This window comes from Panthera onca, chromosome C2, assembly GCF_046562875.1.
Source record: "Panthera onca isolate mPanOnc1 chromosome C2, mPanOnc1 haplotype 2, whole genome shotgun sequence".
Taxonomy (NCBI): Eukaryota; Metazoa; Chordata; class Mammalia; order Carnivora; family Felidae; genus Panthera; species Panthera onca.
The window spans coordinates 8112758-8133453 of record NC_138347.1 but is presented as its reverse complement, the minus strand read 5'-3'; the positions used below and the strand labels follow the sequence as shown (position 1 = coordinate 8133453).

The 20696-nt window shown below is 43.6% G+C and overlaps 1 protein-coding gene across 13 annotated transcripts in view; it reads left to right on the top strand.

The window, feature by feature from the left end:
* DYRK1A (dual specificity tyrosine phosphorylation regulated kinase 1A) overlaps window positions 1–20696 on the top strand; it is a 150377-nt gene that overhangs the window by 29546 nt on the left and 100135 nt on the right. Inside the window, exon 1 of one of the 13 annotated variants that reach the window (XM_078452789.2) lies at window positions 5875–6565. The exons of the other annotated variants lie outside the window; for them this stretch is intronic. The gene's annotated coding sequence lies outside the window, so the exon portion shown is untranslated. Of the gene's footprint in view, window positions 1–5874; window positions 6566–20696 lie in introns of those variants that run through there. 13 annotated transcript variants of the gene reach the window in all.

Sequence of the window (20696 nt, the reverse complement as noted above, 5' to 3'; positions counted from 1 at the left end):
TAGTCTTGAGGTGGAGCCTTGACCCCGTCTCTGTCCAGCATTAGCCATCTGGTAGCGCTTGTGTTATTTGTCAAAGAAGTGCGTTAATACAGTCTGTTAGAATTTACTAGCCTTTTTTTTCAAGTCCAAGAAGATAAATTATTTCAGAAGATCTAGAATATTTACTTTCAAACATTTTGCAGACAGGTACATTATAATTTTCCTTTGTATTTGCATACAAAATGTTAAACTTGATCTTAGCCGAAAGGCCGAGAAGCGATTGCATACAAAATGTTGAGCTTATCTATGGCTATTTCACAAAGCAGGCCAAACCTGGTGGCTTACCATTTCTTCGCTCACAATTTTCCAATCTGGGCAGGGCTTCTTCCTCCATTCTGCGTGGCAGCTGCGGGGACTGGAGAGTCTGAGATGACTTCGTCTTTCACACGGACGGTGTCTGGTGTGTCTTCCTCTGCACGGCTGTTTCTTGTAACACGCGCTTTCTCACGGTGTGATCTTGGGGTGCTTGGACTTTGTATGTGGTTGACTGGATTTCAGAGGTGGTGACCGGATTCTAGAGGTGCCGACGGCAGGAGCCGCTGCGCCCCCTGAGGCCTTAGGCCCGGACCCGGCACAGTGTCATCGTCGCCAGCTTCTTCAGTCCCGCAGTGAGTCTTGGGCCCGTCCGGATTCAGGCGGAGGAGACTGTAAGATGTGGTCACTGGCAAGAGTGGCTTATTGGGGCCACCAAAGAACATTCCACCGCACGAACAAGTATCTTTCTGAAGGGGAGAAGGGAAAAAAGATGACTTCTCCGTTCTTTTTGTTTTGTCTAATCTTACTGGCTTATTCGTTTGATAATGCAGTGTTTGTTAGAGCTCTGTTCAGATAGCTGTGTTGTGTTAGTGTAATTTGTCAAATTCAGTTAGACTGTGTATGGGTAGGGTTCATAAATCCACATTTGGGGATGGGGAAGAAAAGATCATGAGTACTTTATGGGATGCTCGGCTCCAATTTCCACCTAAGTGAAAGTACCGAAGTACTAGATAGAAACCTTGAATATGTACTTTGTGAAATAAGTGACATAAATCTCCTTTTGGGTCACATGTTACAGTCCATAAAACACCTCTGGTTTTTCTCCAGTAATCCTGTGCTTGTCTTACGTACTGGAGAAGGAAGAGGTAGACCGTCCTCAGATCTTCTGTAAGAAACCCAAACAGATCTCTTTTTCCTTAATGTGCAGGATGTGACAGCTATTTCATTTAAACGGCTCGCATCTGGATTCTATTTTGAGGTCATTCTGCTACTAGGCATTGGGTATGACCACGGAAATTCATGAGAAACATTGTGGCCCACAGACCATATAATCAGTCCTTTGGAAAGCTTAAGGCGAGGTGCAGATTTTGGGGGTTGACCCCAGACTTAGCATATTCAGAAGTCTTAGAAGGGATCTGGGTGATGTCAAGTCTGAGGAGCAATGCATTCTCCATGGGGGGTAATATCACCCCCACCAGGGTAATAATTGTTGGAGATGAGGGAGTGAAAAAATTAGGTATTAACGATGGTTTGTGGCCCTCTAAAAGTCAACCCTACCTGACAAAATATTTCAGGTTTCATTTTTCTTATTAAGGAGAAATTTAATTTAAATTTGATTTCGTTCTCTTCCCCCCCTTCCCCCCCCCCCCCACCTCTGAGGATGGGAATACTTTTAAAAAGTTTGAGAAATACCGTCCTGTGAGAAATATTCTGACATCATACCTGCCCCACAGGACCTGTGACCCCCCCCCCCCCCCCCCCCAATCCTGGGAAACTGTAGTATGTGATTTGGTTAATGTTTCTTAAGACTAAGATTTTACTGACGTTAAGTGGAATTTCTTTTAAAATATCTAGAGAATGGAAACATTTTACTCTATGGCATTTTGCATCCAAGTAGATTGATTTTTATCTTTATGAACAAAGCACTGCTGGAATGGACTCTGTTCTGGGATTTAAAAACCTTTTAGCTCTCTATTAGCAAAAACTCTTCGTGTTATTTAGCTTGTTAACACACAGCTCACCAGGATCCCTTGTATGCCACAGGAAAGAGGTGTTCCTGTCTCGAGGGAGTGAGGCCTGTCCCTTTGCTTCTGTCTCCTGTGTGGTGCAGGCCGTGGTGGGGGAGGAGGGCTGCGAGGGGTGGAAGGCAGGACCTCCAGTGGCCCTGTTCACGGTGGGGGGTGGGGGGTGGGGGGTGGGGGGGCGGGTGGGGAGGAGGAGTGTAGGAGTAATACTGTTCCCTGGGTTTGCTGGCCTTTTCCTCTGTTTTGGGCTAGGTATAAATGGAAATGCTTTTTTGTGGGGACGCCTGACTGACTCCTTTGGTAGAGCATGCAACTCTTGATCTTGGGGTTGTGAGTTCGAGCCCCACGGTGGGTGTAGAGGTTACTTAGGGTAAAAAAGTCTTCCAAAAAGATGTGGAGTATGAGAGGATGGTGGTGGGAGAAGTAGAAGAGAAGTTTCCAATATACTACTTTCTGTAAAGAAAACTGCCACATTTTGATTTGGGTATTTCTAGGTCCTTCAAGGGAGTGTTGACATTATTTGTACTTGTTTTGTTTTCTGTGTAATTTGTGCAGGCTCAGGAGAGTTAAAGATGTAGTACATCCAGAAAACTGAAGGCCTCTAAAATCTGCATTCACCTGAAAACACGTTGCTTGGCAGCTGACAAGATGCTGGGCTAGATTATTTGTTGAATCAGTGAATGAAAGTCATCCACAGGTTATTTTGAAAAATGTAGTTTTCTTTTCTGTGATTTTATTTTTAAAATTTTAATTTTTGTTAATGTTTATTTATTTTTGAGAGAGAGACAGACACAGTGCGAGCGTGAAGGGACAGAGAGAGAGGGAGACACAGAATCCGAAGCAGGCTCCAGGCTCTGAGCTGTCAGCATAGAGCCTGACGTGGGGCTTGAACCCACGAACTGTGAGATCGTGACCTGAGCTGGAGTCGGCCGCCCAACCGACTGAGCCACCCAGGCGCCCCTGTTTTCCACGATTTTAGAATCCAGTCTGTAGAATAGTGTTGAAGGAAGAATGAACTGGGAAGATAGAGGAATGTTGGGGGCCAGTGTTTTTCCTACTGCCATGCTTTTGACTCTCCCTAGCCATCAGGATCCTTGTCTTCAAACTTGAGTTATTTTGTAGATGATCTTTTAAGAGCCCTTCAGGGTCCAGAATTTTATTACCCAGTATCGTGACCACATTAGAAATACCGTCAGGTTGATGGAGTTGTGAGAGGGAATTCGTTCTAGTTGCCACACAAACAGCAGGGTACATAGTTAAGCTGCTGTAACTGAGAAGCGGCTAATGGATGGCCCCAAGAACAGAGTCGTCTGGAGGTGAATGGCCTGGTTGGTGGGGGTGACTGCCTCAGTTGGTCTTTCAGAGACGCAGATTTCTTTTATCTTGGTTTGCCACCAGACCCCGAGGTGTGGCTCTCAGTTGTGTTGTCCTTGCCCCAGTTTACAGAGAGACACAGAAGTGTTCACTCCGTGTCTTCCAGCCCACAGGTGGCACCCCACCCTTGTTTGCACTTTTCATTTGTCCGTGACAACTTTGTCCCATGGCCATACTTAGGCGAAAGGGAGGCTGGGAAATGTAACCTCTCTGGGCAGCCATGGGCTTGGCTACAATTACGGAAGAAGGAGGGGACTGTCTTTGCCACAGATAGTGTAGGTGAAGCTATTTAATTTTCTTAGTATACTTTTGGGGGAAGCTTTTTTACTTAAGGTCTTTATTAAAAAAATATGCAAAAAATTATGTAATTACTATAAAGAGGAAGTTTTGGCAAGTGATGGGTTAAAATGCTAAGTAGAATATATCAAAAGACAAGTTTTAAAATTAACCAGAAACCTAAAACTAACCAGCTCTAACTGATGACACCTTTGTCTCCTCAGAGTACAAGCTCGGTAAGAGTTGTTTAATCTGTGGGGCATTCTGTGTTCATAGGAACATTTAGGTACACGTTCAGTCACAGGCCACGTCTCTGTTTTCTGGAGGAGTAGCCCATAGTTCATTTCAGTAAGCTAGCCCAGTAGAAGGAAGCTCCTTCTTAAATGCATACCATTAGGCCTCTTGGGCTCTGAATTCTTATCAGAAGTCCCTAAATTTGGCCCTGTGTCAGAATCGCCTTAGGGCCCTTGTTCGAAATGGGTGTTCTGGCCCTACTCTCTGGAGGTGCTGGTGGTTAGGTTTCTGAATCTGAATTTTTAACCAGCCCCTCAGGGTGATTCTGTTGGAGCTGTGAGGCGTCTGGGGACCATGGCTGTACATAGTCCGTGCCTCACTTGCCTCACATGCGGAAGTGCAAAATTATACCTATGTGGCTTCATAGGGTTCAGAGAGCACGAAATGAGTTGTATTTATAATTATTTCACAACTAAAAAGTACCATCCAGAATTTAGGGAATTTAGAGTGGTGGTATAAGTCACGTCCGTTCCAGGAATCGAGCTTATTTATTTGCCCAACAGACCCAAGGGGTAAGTGCTGTTCTCTCCAGAAATAACTATAAGGTAGAAATCTGGGTTTCCTGATATTGCATAATTGAACGGGGATTCAGAAAAAGTTATCTGCCCAGCGTAACTACCAACAGGGGAACAAGCCGGCCAGATAACTTACGTACTTTTGTTTCCACATGGTTAAGATACCATGTGTCAACTTGATGACTTCAGTTAAGTACCACGTTCCGTGTCATTAGCGTGGGCAACTTGGAGCTTTGCACTTCGGCGAGGCCGGCCTGAATGTGACACGGTCTCTGTCCATTGGGAAGTTACAACCTCATAGAGAAGACTTCCGAACAGAACGTGATCATGTTCTTAGGAACTTTTTTTTTTTTTTTTTTTAAAGACTTAATCCTGCAGCCATAACAGGGCAGGATCTGAGTACGATGTTCGGATGTTCGCGTTCAGAGGAAGGGAGAGGTCCGGCGAGGTGGAGGGCGCAGCTGGAGACGGGAGTGACTTCCCTCTTCTCTCCCCCTTCCCTGAGAGAGAGCAGCCTCCGGCAGGTCCTCGGAGGACTCCTCTCCCCCCTCGTGTCGGGACCTGGGAGGCAGATGAGATGCTAGACCAGCCTGGGGGGGTTACGGATGCGCCCCCTTCCCTGAAGTAGAGGGAGGCAGAACGAATCCGATGGTGCGGACCCTGTGCTGGGCCCTACGCGTGTCACCGTAGCCGTTCCAGCGGTCCCGCGAGTGGCACGGGCCGGGTTCGTTAGTGGGAGGAGCGTGGGTCTCACAGCCTAGAAGCACTTGGCGGTGCTGGCGCCGGCTGTGGCTTCTGCACGGATAATCGAAAACGTGGCTGTTCCTGGGGGGGCGGCTTCACAGCACATCTCAGACCCATCCTTCCTTTCGGCCTGGTGGATTTGCCTCGCTTTCGCCCCGGCAGCCTTTCCCCCGGGCGACCTGGTGGGATGCTGCGGCTGGAGATGCGGGCTCAGTAGGAAGCTGCGGGGCTTGTAGCCGGGGAGAGCGGGAGGAGCGGGAGGGGAAACAGGCGGCCTTTGGTGGCCGTGAGTCTCTGCGGGAAATGGGAAGGTTGGTTTCTTTGACAGCGTGCCAAACGTTAGGGTTCAAGTAGTGAGAAGGAGAAAGACACGGTTGGTGCCCTCACGTTACTGACAGCACCTTAGCGTTTGCTGTTCGCGTTAGATTATGTGGGAGACGTGCTTGATGAGCTCTTCCAGGTTGGGGGGCTCCCTATCGGGTTTTGATGAGCATGAGTGGGGGGGGGGGATTTTACACGGTCTGTCTCCTAGCGGTTGTCTTTATTATTTATTGAGTTGTTGAGTTGTTTTTTTTTTTAAGTTTATTTATTTTGAGAGGGAGAGAGAGAGGGAGCGAGCAAGTGGGGGAGGGGCAGAGAGAGAGGGAGAGTGAGAATCCCAAGCAGGCTCTGTGCTCTCAGCGCAGAGTCCGATGTGGGGCTGGATCCCCTGAACCTTAACTTGCTTAACTGACGGAGCCACCCAGGCGCCCCTGGTTATTGTCAAGAAGCTTGAACGAACTTACCAAAAACCGGTAAGATTGCAGATCGTTGCGAGCGAGAGGTGCCCGTAAATGAAACACACTTTTTTACATGATCCAGGAAGACAAATACAGATTGGAACACTGTTCGGAGGTGACGTTTATAGAATGTTTTTCTTGTGTTAGTTTGCTGTGGCTGCTGTGACAAATCACCGCAAACTTAGTGGCTTAAAAGAATAGAAATTAATTTTCTCACAGTTCTAGATGCCGGAAGTCTGGGATCCGTATCGTTGGGCTGAACTCAGAGTGTCTGCGGGGCCGTGGCTGTGCTTCCTCAGGCGTCTGTAGGAGGCTGCTGGCATTCCTTGGCGGCTGGTCACGGCGTTACTCCAGTCTCTCCCTGTGTGGTCACGTCACCTTTTCCTCTCCTGTGTCAGATCTCCCCCTGCCCTTCTCTTTCACGGACACTTGTGATGGCAGGCAGGGCACCTGGATATCTCCTCAGCTCGAGATCTTTCACTTACTCATCATCACATTAGCAAAGGCCCTTTTCCAAATATGCTAACACCTGTAGGTTTCAGAGGTAAGGATGTGGATAGTTTTTGGGGGGTGACATCTTTCAACTTCCACTCCTGTAAATTATTTGGAAGAGTAGGAAGGTAGCTTTTGAAACAGTAACTTTTAGATCTCTCATGAGTATGTTTCCCGTTACAGTAAGGGTTCATAGTATGTCTTGTAACATTTCAGTGTTAGCTTGATGATCCAGATTTGGGATCCAAATTGGGAGTCTTCACCCCAAATTTTACCACGCCGCATGTCATTTATAATAATGGTTTTAAGCTACTTGTCTCTAAATAATGGGGGTTATTCTTTTAGGGCTGGCTCAAGCTGACAGTGGTAATTTTTATCAAGCATTTATTAAAAATGAATCTAAATTTAGGCAAATGATTAAATTGTTGGCACTTAATTTAGCAATCTAGGAATTTTAATGACTGAGAGGGTGCAGATTGCAGGATAGAGGGAAAAATATACTATGATTATACTTTTTCTAATGTGGCTTGGTTATATCAGACTTGAAAATGTGTTATAGTTGTACTGTTTTTTTTTATTCTGCTCCTTTGTTTTAGCTAATTTTGGACAAATACAGCTAGCTCATTGTGGATAAACTATGAACACACATATTAATCAGCGTTAAAAAAAAAGAAAAGATGTTCACACTTAGAGTGGATGGTGTCAGTGGAGGGTTTTTGAAGTTGTGAGCTACTCATGGACATAAATGTGTGCATGTGTGTGTTAATTTAATTTATATAAAAACTTTGTGTGTGTGTGTTTATTTGAGAGAGAGAGAGCAAGAGGGGTAGGGGCAGAGAGAGAGGAAGACGGGATCCAAAGCAGGCCCTGCACTGACAGCTGAGAGCCCGATGCGGGGCTTGCACTCACGAACCGCAAGATCATGACTGAGCTGAAGTCAGACGCTTAACTGACTGAGCCACCCAGACGCCCTTGGTTTTATTTACTTTTAAATATTTATTTATTTTGAGAGAGAGAAAGAGAGAAAGTGTGCATGTGAGTGGGAGCAGGGGAGGGGTGGGGGGGGGAGCGAGAGAATTCCAAGCAGGCCCCACATGCTGTGCAGATTCCAATGCGGGGCTCCATCTCAGGACCGCAAGATCGTGACCTGAGCCCAAATCCAGGGTCAGATGTTTGACTGTGCCACCCAGATCGCCCATGTGTATTAATTTTAAAACCTGGTTCTTTCTTGAACCTGCCTATTGTTTTGTCAGCCTTTAAAAAAGTAGTCTTTTATTTCTCTGAACATCTTAAGATACATATTTTGAAGATTTTTTTAGTTATTCCTGTTATTTCTAGTTCCTTGGGTTGTCTGTTGGATTTCTGTTGTGATGGAAGGTTTTTTTGTGTGTTGTAAATACTGTGCATGAGATCTTCACAGGGACTTCTGAAGGTGTTCTGTATTTTGAGGGCAGGGCATCTCTGTTTTCAAAAGTGAAAGTCACCGACACTTTCCGCTTCTCATAACCCATTTCCCAAATGTGATAACCATAAACATCAGTCTGTTTAACCTGCCTCTCGCTGAGTACAGTTGTTGCCATGGTTTTTACTGCTACATATGTTACATTATACATTATAAACTCCAGCATACAATTTTTACGAGTTTTGAGTACATGTTTTAAACTCCAACTTAAAAGTTTTTGTTTTAAACAATCAAGTCTTTTAATAAATCATGAGAGGCAAAGTATATTTATGAAAATTTACTTATTTGCATTTCAGACACTTTTTATTCCTTTGTGTCGATTTGTGTTTCCATCCATTCTCATTTCTCTTCAGTCTGAAGAAATTCTTTAGCATTTTTCATTGGGTAGGTTTGCTGGCAGAGAATTCTCTCCGATTTTGAACAATCTTGCAAATGTCTTTATTTTACCTTTGTGTTGGAAGGTTCTTTTCGCTGCACATGGAATTTCGGGTTGATCATTTTTTGTCATTCAGCACATGAAGGGTGGTGGGCCACTGTCTCTGGCTCCCATTGTTGCTGATGAGATGCTATTGATTTTACTATATTGTTCTTCTGTGGATATATAGTGTCTTTTTGTGCTCTGGCTGCTTTCAAGATTTTATCTTTGGTGGTAAGCTGTTTGCCCATGATATGCCTGGGTATGCTTATAATTTGAGAGGTATTTAGCCATGATTTCTTCACATTTTTCTGCCTGCTCCTCACAGTTTTCTGTGATTTCACTCACATGTGTCAGAACATTTTATATTCTGTAGGTCTTTGAGGGTCTGGGTTTTTTTTTTTTTTTTCAGTTTTCTCTGTTTTGTTTTTTTTTTATTAAAAAAAATTTTTTTTTAATGTTTGTTTATTTTTGAGACAGAGACAGAGCATGAACAGGGGAGGGTCAGAGAGAGAGAGGGAGACACAGAATCTGAAGCGGGGTCCAGGCTCTGAGCTGTCAGCACAGAGCCCGACGTGGGGCTCGAACTCACGGACCGTGAGATCGTGACCTGAGCCGAAGTTGGACGCTTAACCGACTGAGCCACCCAGGCGCCCCAGTTTTCTCTGTTTTAGAGTGGGTAATTTCTATTGACCTCTCATTTTACTGATTTTTTTCCCCTGCTGTCTTCAGTATGCTGTTAAAATCCATCCAGACATCTGCTTTAGAGTCTTTGCTAAATCTAACATCTGGTCCATCCTGGGGTTGGTGTTCTATTGACTCCTTTTTTCCCCCCTTGATTGTGGATCACATGGTTTTTTCCTTTGCTTGTTGACTAATACTTGACTAAATCTTATTTTCTTCTTGTTAAGTGTGTTAATGTTATTCTCGAAGGCTGGTTGGTTACTTTGAATTTATATATATTTGGTTTTATACTGTATTTTGCAAGATCTATGGAAAGCTCAAGGTGAATCCCCTCTAATATGGGGGGATGACTTCCAAACTGAGTCTTCCTTCATATCTTGCCCTGGGTTTGGTTTTAGACACTATTACTATTGGTTCATAGGCTATATTCTAGGAGATCCGGCCCTTAGTCTTGAAATGAGGAAAGGAAGTTAAGAGTATGTGTTTGTCCTGGTTTTCTAGTGAAATAGACCCAAAGGGAGATACATGATTTATTATAGGGAATTGGCTCACCTGATTATCAAGACTGGGAAGTCCTCTAAGATCTGCTGAGGGCAAGTTAGAGACCCAGGAGAGCTGATGGTGTAGTTTGAGTTGGAGTCCAGAGGCCTGGGAATCATAAGAGCTGATGACTTAAGTTCCATTCTGAAAACCCACAGGCTCTAGCTAGACTTAAGAAGAGCCAGTGTTTCAGTTTGAGTCCAAAGGCAGGAAAAAGGTTGGTGTCCCAGCTCAATGTGGTCAGACAGGAGTTCTCTCTTATTGTGGGAGGGTCAGCCTTTTTATTTTTTTATTCAGGCCCTCAGCTAACTGGATGAAGCCACCCACATTAGGGAGAAGTTTATTCAGATGGTAACCTCATCCAGAAACACCCTCACTACACACCCAGAAAAATGTTTGACCGAATGTCTGGACACCTCATGACCCAGTCAAGTTGACACATTTAAATGAACCTTTATAAGATATTCATTAGATCTTTCCAGGGTGCCTGGGCAGGGACTCCCCACATGCCTACGCCTGCTCATTCTACATCATTTCTGTTCTGTTCTCAACGTCTTAGCAGTCACTCTTTGCTAAGCTTTGAGTAGACTCACTCTGTCCATGTGAATTCTGGTCCTCTTGGGTCCCCTTTTGCACAGCTTCCTTCTCTCTGTTGCCCTGTCCACCAAGATTCCAGCTGCTTCCGTTGTTGAGATCTTTACTTCACATCTCAGCAGGACCCCCGTGCTTTGCTTGGACTCCAGCTCCTTCCGCCTTGTTGAGAAGTTGTCCTCAGAGAACAAGGGCAAAACAGGCTCAGTGGAGGAAAGTGTTCTTACAAAATAGTAGCTATTCCCCTGGTTATATTTCATAGAGCGGGCACATTTTTAAATAATGCAATGATGTGGGCTTTTGGGCCAGAGGGTTGGACTCTAGAGTAATCGAATTCCACTTCCTGCTTAGTGTTAGAGTCATGGCTGAGGCAGGTGTTATGGGTCCCAGGCTCTGCAGGAACATGCAGCGATGGGGGGGGGGGGGTGCCATTCATGAACTCCCCATTAGTGGATGGCTTCATTCTTTTATTCTTTCTCCACGTGTTCTCCTGTAACGTTCTACTTATTTCTGATGTTAGTCCTGTGTTCTTGAAACACAGGAAGCTAGTCAATTCATTCCATAATTGTGAGACTTGCTTAATTATTTGAAGGCATCTACTCACTGTTCCTCTAGTCTTTCACTGATCTTGGCTGATGAGCCTTGGTCCTTCCAGATTCCCATCCATCTATTATTTTCTCAGAAGTTTTAGGTTTTCTCATTGCCACTCATTGTGTGCATCTAGAAGTTAAAAGAATTGTGAGCTTGAGAAGCTGTACGGATACAAAGACTACACATTCAGATCTCTCCTGTCATATTCTTGGCAGGAGTATTTCTGACACTCCTTTCTCAAATCCAAATTGGTTCCCCTTTTTATATTCTGTTCGTAATTCATATTTCATATCTGTTAGCCCAGTTTGCAGTCCTATATTACTGTGATTTTTGTCTGTTTCCCACGTTGGATCATGAGTTCTCTAAGGGCGGGCGTAGTGACAGTAAATTGTGCCCTTGTGTCTCTGGTACTCGGCACGTGATCATTGAAGAAATGGTGAATTTAAAAGTCTCCTTATGTCAAGACATCATCTGATTTTTAGGATAGTTGCGTATATGCCGTTATTTGGCATTATTTTTCATTTGTTTCTGTAAGTGTAAAGGATGATACTTCTGAAGTGTGTACAGATGTACGAATGTCTCTCTTTTGACTTCTCCCCACTCCCACCCCATCACCTTCCCAGGCCCATTGTCCTAACTAGAGGTACTGCTCTTACAGCTGTGCAGTTCATCTTTCTGGACTCTTTCCTGTGTATTTTCATTTATGTATAAGTATGCTTATGTTGTCATTACATACGTATGTTATCTTTGTACATACTTCTGTGTAGGAGTGGGGTTTAAATGCTCGGTTAAAGTGGCAATTAAGTATTATTTGACTTTTATCATTGATTTGATCATTAGATCTTTTTCAGTGTTTATTTTACTTTCAGATATCCTAAGTAAGGCACATAACTTCTAGACTTTGGTTTCCACATCTGCTAAAGGATTGATTGGAATGAGGTGAAATTGAAGTCCTTGTAACTGTCTGATAATTAAATTTGATGTTACTATATAATCCATCTATATTAGATATGAAAAATGTGCTATCTGCATAATATAAAAAATGTAGGAAGATGAAGAACATGACTGTGGGTAGCAAAAGGAAATGTTGGGGGGGGGGGTTGTTACAGTGTTCAGTTTTTGTCCTCCAGGAGTGGCTGGAAAAGAGTAGTGGGATCATCTCTTTTGGGGACTTTGGCACTAGGGAGTTTGTGGTGTATCGATCTTGCGAAGGTAGCTGATGATACCCTAAAGGGGATTTCTACCTAGCTCCCTGGATTTTCACACCACAGCTGTACATTTAGTAACACAATGAATGCTTCTGGAAAAATTGTGTAGAAACCAAAACTTACATAGGTAAATCTTTGTTAGTGATTTATTTAAAAATATTTTCTAGAAAATAGTTTCCCAGGCTACTTTAACCCCTTTCTCCTCTCCCCAAAGAGAAACAAACAAGAATAGAAAAGCAAATTTTGCTGAGTTAACGGTTTGTTTGTAAGCTCTCTTGTGATAAAATATAGCAGAATCTTTCAATTTCTTTTAGTTTCTTTTGTCAAGTAGCTCACATATTGTATGGATTAAAGCATTGTATTTCTAATACTTTTTTCATATATCATCACTTTTATTTATTTACTTTTAATGATTATTTTTGAGAGAGAGCGAGACAGAGCATGAGCAGGGGAGGGGCAGAGAGGGAGACACAGAATCCGAAGCAGGCTCCAGGCTCCCGGCTGTCAGCGCGGAGCCCGACGCCAGACTCGACCACCCCTTTATTTTTTAAAGGAACTTTTAATTATGGAAAACTTAAGAGATACATAGGGAGAGTAACATAATGAACCATCGTGTCCCTGTCATCCTTGCTTCCGCAGTGATCAGGATTTTGCCCGCCTGGTTTTTGAGCATTTTCAGTGTAAGTAATACCGTACTTAAAAATAATTCTTTTTTTTGGGGGTGCCTGGGTAGCTCAGTCGGTTGAGCATCCGGCTTCAGCTCAGGTCATGATCTCACGGTTTGTGAGTTCAAGCCCCACGTCAGGCTCTGTGCTGACAGCTCAGAGCCTGGAGCCTGCTTCGGATTCTGGTCTCCCTCTCTCTCTGCCTCTCCCCTGTTCACACTCTGTCTCTGTCTCTCTCTCTCAAAAATAAACATTAAAAAAATGTAAAAAAAAAAAAAAAAATCTTTTTTTTTTTTTTTTTTTAATAAAAAATTTTTTTTGAGAGAGAGCACGATTAGGGGAGGGAGGGGGAGAGAGAAAAAGAAAGAATCCCAAGCAGGCTCCACGCTCAGCATGGAGCTGGACACAGGGCTCAATCCCACGACCATGAGATCACGACCTGAGCCAAAATCAAGAGTTGGACGTTCAACCGAATGAGCCACCCAGGCGCCCCCAGATTATTCTTTTTTAAAAAAGAGTTCTGGTGTTTAACAGGAATAAAACTGTGCCCAAGCTTTATGTGGAGTTGATAATCCCACATTTCTTAGCACAGACAACATTCTCTGTGGCAGAACCGCTAGACTTTGTGCTTTTTGCACAGAAGTGAGTTCTAGAACTAAGCCAGCCATGGCGAACTCCGTTGCTCCGCCACTAGATTTCGTGTACCACCTAACTGTACTTCTCGTCGTGTCTTAAATACTGAAGAGTTGTAACTCACTCGTTTCAACAAAGCAACCCGAAGCAGGTGTTTTAGGAGACGACGCGGCTTGACGATCGTGGTTTTTCTCTTCTGTATTGAGAGTCTGCTGTAGTTGAGGAAGCCGGCCTTCCCCAAGGGCGAGATGAGTGAGGCTCCTCCCATTTTCCGGGGCTGGAAGCCGGCACGGGTGCAGTTAGGTAGCTACAGTCCGAGGCCAGTGGCGTGAGGCCCGAGAGTCTCGGTGTAAACGCTGCTCTGCAGGGCTGAGGAGAGAGGGGTCTGCGGGCAGCGTGGGCCGGAGACTTCCGTGGAAGGCAGCGCTGGTGTTGGGCCCGGAGCTTGGCGTGGACACCCAGAGCGGGATGAGGAAAGCTCGCGGAACAGCCCCAGCAACAACGTGGCCTGTACCCGTTGTGGCTGGAGTGTCAGCTTGGGGAAAATTGATGGCAGGAGACAAGACTGGAAAGGTGAAGGGTAGCGGTAGCGTGAAACGCACCGGTGGAGAGAGTCGCTCGGCACAGCTGACCGCAGAGCTGTGAATGCTTCACACGTGCTGTGTCACTGATAACAACAACCTCACGGGATCATCCTCACCTTGTGGGTGAGGACGGACACGCAGTCATCTAGGAGTTGGAACCTGGCGCGAGCCCACCCGCTAAGTTGTGGAGCCTGGAGTTAAACTGGGGCAGGCCGGCTGCAGGGCCTTGAGTCAGCAACGCGAAGTTAAGCCACACTAGGTGCGTTTTTGGGTCTTAGTGCCGACAGTGACCTGCCAGTGTATTAACTGATTTTTAAAAAATAAAGACCTTTAATAGTTCATTAGCGTGAGCCTTTTACCTGTATTGGAGTTTTAAATTTTTTTTTTTTTTTCAACGTTTTTTATTTATTTTTGGGACAGAGAGAGACAGAGCATGAACGGGGGAGGGGCAGAGAGAGAGGGAGACACAGAATCGGAAACAGGCTCCAGGCTCCGAGCCGTCAGCCCAGAGCCCGACGCGGGGCTCGAACTCACGGACCGTGAGATCGTGACCTGGCTGAAGTCGGACGCTCAACCGACTGCGCCACCCAGGCGCCCCTGTATTGGAGTTTTAAAAATTGGGTGTACTTGGAGGTGGTTCTCCTAGTTGTGGCTGTGAGCTATAGATAGCACGATGGCTTTCACGTTTAAGGTGTCGGTTGAATTTCTTGGGCCTTTTTGTTTGTTTGTTTGTGACTGATTATAAGAGATGTGCTTATTTATAAAAGTTGTGATGGACAGAAAAGTGTAAAGAAGAAAATTTAAAAATCACCCAGAATTTTATTAGCCAGAGACATTCATTATTAATCTTCTATATTTTTCCTCAGAGATTTTTCAGTGTATTTATTTTACTTTCCTGAGATTGTGCTTTGGAGGGAAGGTTTTGTGTTCTTTCTGATGCAGTGTGTGACTCTTTCCCTTAAGTCATACAGTTATCGTAAGAACTGACTTAGAGACATAATATTTTGTCATGTGAATACCGTAATCTCTGTCACCTTGTCTTTTTAGTGTTGAAGTCTTTTATTTTCTGATTTCTAAATTATTTTTAATGAGACTTGTATATAAAGATGTCGTATTTTCTGTCATGAAAGGGATTTCTAGATACGAAATCTAGAAATGGATCCATCTAGAGATGGAACATGAGACATAATAGACCACAAGTGGACCACGTATCAGAGCCGCGTGAAGAAAGGAACACTGCGTAGGAGCCGTACTTAGTGTTGCAAGGCTCGCGTTTGAGTAGACTGTGTACACATTTGGAGATCGTACATTGAGAAAGCAGGAGATTTGAGCAGGAGAAATGGACTGAGGCTGGCTAATTCAGTTGAAGGCACGTCGAGTGTCTTCGTGTTCAGTTGGAGGAAAGCTGAGGAGCGTTTGTGCACGTGAAGAGGGTTTTGTAGGCTGTGTGCAGCTCTTTTCCGTTCCTTCAGTGTGCAGAAGAAACATCAGGAACTTAAGTTTGTATAGGGGAATTTAGCATAGAATTTCTAACTACGGATGGACCATTTTGCTATAGTTTGTCATGAGAATTCATCTTTGAGATGGCTAGATTTTCACTGTTAGGGTTTTTTTTTTCTGCTTAAGAAGAAAGGGGTACTTAAGGTGGTGTTCTAAGGGTTTTTCCAGACCTTTATTCCTAAAATTTATTTTAAAATTAATTTCAGCTTTCTCACCAATTCTGTGTCTCCTGGTCTCATGTGGAAATAAGAGAGCAGTAACACTATGTTAAGATTTGTAGTTTTGATTGAAAGGACAAACCAAGAGCGCAAACAAAACGCTGTACAGCTAGAGAAGTAGCATGTTCGTGTATAAAATCGATTTGCACAGCTGTGAACAGGGTCCCGGAAGTTGAACATCCACCTGATGACGCCAGTGGAATTTGAAGTATAAAGGCTGGGAAATGTTAACATTAACAAATAAGTCATAAGTATTAAGATTGTGGCAGTGTGACTGCTGATATATCCATGCCGGTCCTTTTCACAGGATTTCTATTGATTAAAAAAAAAAATTCTAGGTTAAGATTTTAAGGTCTAGGATTCTAGGAAGATTTGGTTTTATGACAAAATGCATATTCCTTTAAGGAAAATTTGAAAGTACAAAAAATAAGAATAACAGTTTTCTTCAGTTCCTCTCTCTGGAGATCACTACTATTTATGGTTTATGGATAACCTGTCAGGATTTTATTTTATTTTATTTTATTTTATTTTATTTTATTTTATTTTATTTTATTTTATTTCATTTTATTTTATTTTTTTATGCACACAACTATTTTTCTGTCCTTTAAAAATGTAATCATACGGTGTCTGCATCCTGCTTTATAACTCACTTTTTCTGTATAGAACAATAGTTTCCATGTTGTTTTTCATGATACCGATGTGTTTATTGAACATCTACCATGATAAAATAGAAATATGAAACTCACCAAGCAGTAGATAATATCACTGGAATAAGAGTATAACAGAAGTAAGCAACAGAACATGGTGGCGGGTCATTAAATGCAAATTCAAGGAGAGGCTGGAGTGGCTTACAGCTGGATGAGGGGGAATCGAGGCGGTCTTGAAGGATGGGTAGGATTTAGGTAAAGGGTTAGGCGAAGAAGGGGCAAACTGTAGGTAGGGGAACGGTTTGAGCGTCGGTGCAGAAGGAGGCAAAACGGCATTTTATCGAATGCCATGCCACACTCTGTGTTCAGGACAATGAGATTTGAGCGAATGTTTTTAAGTTACAGAGGGTAAGTTAAATCCAGGTTGAAAGTGCTGTGCTTCCGGAAGATCTGTGTGGCCGCTATATGCCAGATGAGTTGAGATAGGGGATAAGCTGCCTTTTACGTTCGGTGGTTTCCAAAGTGGGCTGTGCTCAGAAATCACCTGGATTTAAAAAAAAAAAAAAAATTCTTGGGTTCTTCTGCATGCTTCCCGAATCAGTATCTTTGGGTGTGGAGTCTGCAGTCGAGTTTTGAGAACCTCCCTTAGTGTTTCTGAGAATACCACCAGGCCCAGCAGATGCTTTTCGAGGAGGATCTAGAATACCAAGTATGCAATAAGGACCTAGACCAAGGTGGTGGCAGTGGGCATGGAGAAGAATTAAGGCATGAAGCATTTTGAAAATTGGCCAGGACTTAGTGAGACCACTTCAAGTGGCTAAAGAAGTCAGTTTCTAGTGATGTCGCTGGGAGAGTGCTGGTGTTAGCGACAAAGATGGGAAGGTGAGCTCTGTGAGGAAGGAGGTGAGGGTGCGTCTTTGGTGGGGGGAGTTGAGGTAGTGACATGGCACTGTAGGCGACACCCAGCGGCTCGTTGTAATAGCTACTGAGCGGGAGGGGAGTGTGGAGAAAAGACTCCGGCATTGTCAGTTCAGAGTAAGACTTTGAAGTATTTCTTTTGGTGGGACAGATGGATCGAGAACTGAGAGGAGGGGGCAGGGGATGAGGCTGCAGGTAACACCTGAGGTTGGGGCTACACGTGAAAGAGACATGGGGGCCTCGAGGCCATACACATTTTAGGAATTTTCTTAAAAGTGTGGCTGGGAAAAAGAAGTGAAACTAAACTCATTTACTACTCTTAGTAATCGTCACGGGCTGGTTGAAGGAAGATGTAAGCTACTAATAACAGTGTGTGTTTTTGATTATTTCTGGGCCTGGTTATTTTTCTGTATTTTGGAAATGTAAAGATAATTAAAAGCAGAGGTTTATAAAATTGTATATAATTATATTTGTATAAAGGTACATGCAGCCGACTAAGTATATGTGTGTGTGCACTTATGTAAATTAATTATACATAATGTGTGTTTTATAAGTAAAATTATATGTGTGTGTCATATAAATATATATGACCACTGTAGAAAAAAATCAGTGCTATCAGAAACGATAGAGCAGAGTGGTTTTCCAGAGTTGTTCTTAAAAACTAGTCATGAGAAGGACTTGCAGGCTGTCGATTGAACACACACTCTTCCTGAGAGTCCTGTGTCTGATAGGAATATATAAATGAATGAGATGAACCCAGCTGTTCAGGTTGGGGGGGGGGGGTCACTGGGGATAACTAAGCATTAGATCTCGCTCTGAGAAGTCCCTTAATTCCTTTTTAATTCCTTTTATGCCCTGGGATCGGTTTGAATAATAGAAGGTTTGAGTACATTATGTGTAGGTGATACGAAACATGTCTTTAAGCAAGCACATCCGCAGTAGCAGTTGAAAAAGTCTCGGTGTTCGTATTACTTTTTTTTTTAATTCCTTAATTAGCAAGTGGGTGAAAACAGGCTCCAAGGCTCAAAATTGATGCTTGTGGGAAGTTGGAAATAACCCAAATACCCCCCAATAGGTATTTGTTTAAAGTAAATTTAGGTCAGTGCAGGGGTGTATGCTCCAAGCATAGAGTAAGGTGCCGCAGATACAAATTGTTGATGTAAAGGTGTGGAAAAAAAAATGAGCAGAGATGCCATAGGATATCGGAATTTTGTGTGGCTTTTGGCTATTCCTATTCAGTTTCTTCTCATTCCCTTTTTAAAAAATAATGAACAATGTAGTGTTTTATAATTAGAAACGCAGTCTGCTTATTTCAGATAAATGATGGGAGAAACACTTGAGGTCCTTAATCTTTTTTTTTAATTTTTAATGTTTATTTATTTTGAGAGAGAGAGAAAGAGGGAGACAGAATCCCAAGCAGGCTCCGCACCACCAGTGTGGAGCCCGGTGCGGGGCCTGAACCCACAAACTGTGGGATCATGACCCAAGGTGAAATAAAGAGGCTGATGCTCAACTGACTGGGCCATCCAGGCGCCCCTTGAGGTCTTTAATTAAAAATTTTTAATGTTTATTCTTGAGGGGGGGGGAGAGAGAGAGAGAGAGAGAGAGAGAGAGAGAGAGACAGACACACAGAATCTGAAACAGGCTCCGGGCTCTGAGCTGCCAGCACAGAGCCTGACATGGGGCTTGAGCTCACGAAGCGTGAGATCATGACCAAGCCGAAGTCGGATGCCCAACCGATTGGGCCGCCCAGGCGCCCCTGAGGTCTTTAATTTTAAATGGAGAGAAGACCATCGTTGTTCAGTTCCAGCTTCAGGACAGCCTGCTGGCCAGCGGTCGTTTTTGTGATCGTGATTGGGCTGCAATGGTGACAGCGTGTTTTGAGGCCTGCAGTTCTGATGAGAGTGGGCTGTATGGGGAGACTGGAGCAGGGAGTGCAGATAGGACCGGGAGGGCCTTGACCGTGGCAGGAACACTAAGAGGTGGAGCGATGAGGCCAGCTGGACCTTTCTGAGGGGAACCCGACGTAAGAATTTGCAGAGTGGATGTGTGTCGCAAGCAATAGAAAAGAGGTCCTAGGTGATTAAGGTTCTAGTTGGGAGACGGGGGTGACGGTGACACGTGTAACCTGAGACTGGGGATACAGGAAGGAGAAATGGATTTTTTTCCCCCAGTCCTGCCTGGTCTTTCCCCCCTTTTTGTTTTGAGCAGGGGAGAAGGTTGAGGAGATTGTAAATTCAGTTTAACATGCTCCTGGGAGCACTGGCTTTGGAGTCCTTTTGGTTGGATTTGAATTTTCTCTTTACCGTTAGTCTCGTGTGACTTGTGGAGACTCCACTTCTCTGGGCTTTAGTTTCCTCACCTGTAAAACGGGGATAATAGTACTACTTACTTACATAATTATTTATGGGACTTAAGTGAATTAAAGGAAAATATGTGTACAGTAAAGATAAGACATCTATTCAGTGGTAACCAGGAAACAATAATACCTGGCACATTCAAGCCTGGTTTACTGGGTGGAAATGTGGGCCCGGAAGTGTGCAGAGAGAGGCAGCCAACCCGGTACCTTGTAAGAGCCCGTGTAGCTCCGCATATAACTGCAATACTGGTTGACTTTCATCCTGCATCTTCAAAATGAGCCTTCTGGAACTTAGGTTTGCCTGTGATATATTTCTTAGTTTCTATTTTATTTGGTAGTCACTCTCTCATAGTAGGAATTAGGTTTCTGGAAAGTTTTGTGGTCTGAGAATTTGAGGAACTTAGACTGGATGTAAATATATTGGTAGTTGGCCTATTTTGAATTCGTGACAGGGCACCTGTACTTGACGCTTACTGATCATGGCTTCCTCCTAGAAACTTTCTAGTCTCTCCTCTCTGGTTTTAAAAACGACATTTGTCAGTGCATTCTGTTACAAGTAATATGCACATGAGGCATTTCCCTCTTGTTTTCCTGTATGTATTGTTGTATACAAATAGTGCCTAATTTTGTTGGCATTTGAGCCCAGATATAGATAGTTCCAGAGAGGCCAAGTAACTTGGTGCTTGAAGTAGCAAAAATTTGGGGCCACGGTTATGTAATCCACTCAGCTCTTAGTTCTTCAACCTTCTCTTTAATGTTTACTCAGGGTTGTGTTTTTTTCACATAGTTTCATGAGAAATCACATCTTCTTCTTTCCTTTAACATGTATGTATCTCAGGTACCTTCACTTCCAGTATGCCATTGGAGTCATGTAATTGTAACCCTTCTTTTTTTTTTTTTTATCTTGCCCAAGGCGTTGGTGCTGTAGTGACTTACCTGCTTTTGGTTTATACCTTCTTTTTAGTTTGCCTCCTTTAATATTGTTTGGTAAAGGGAATCTATATATCAGTCCGTTATATGCTGTGATCAGATTTTCTCTGCTAGACTAGAGGAGAGTTTCTTTTCTGTTCTTCTAAACTGAAATGCTTTTTACAAATTAACTTACTGCCTATGAACTGTACTTTATGTTTGGGACGGTTGAGGTGGAAGACTGAGTATGGGGTCTAGA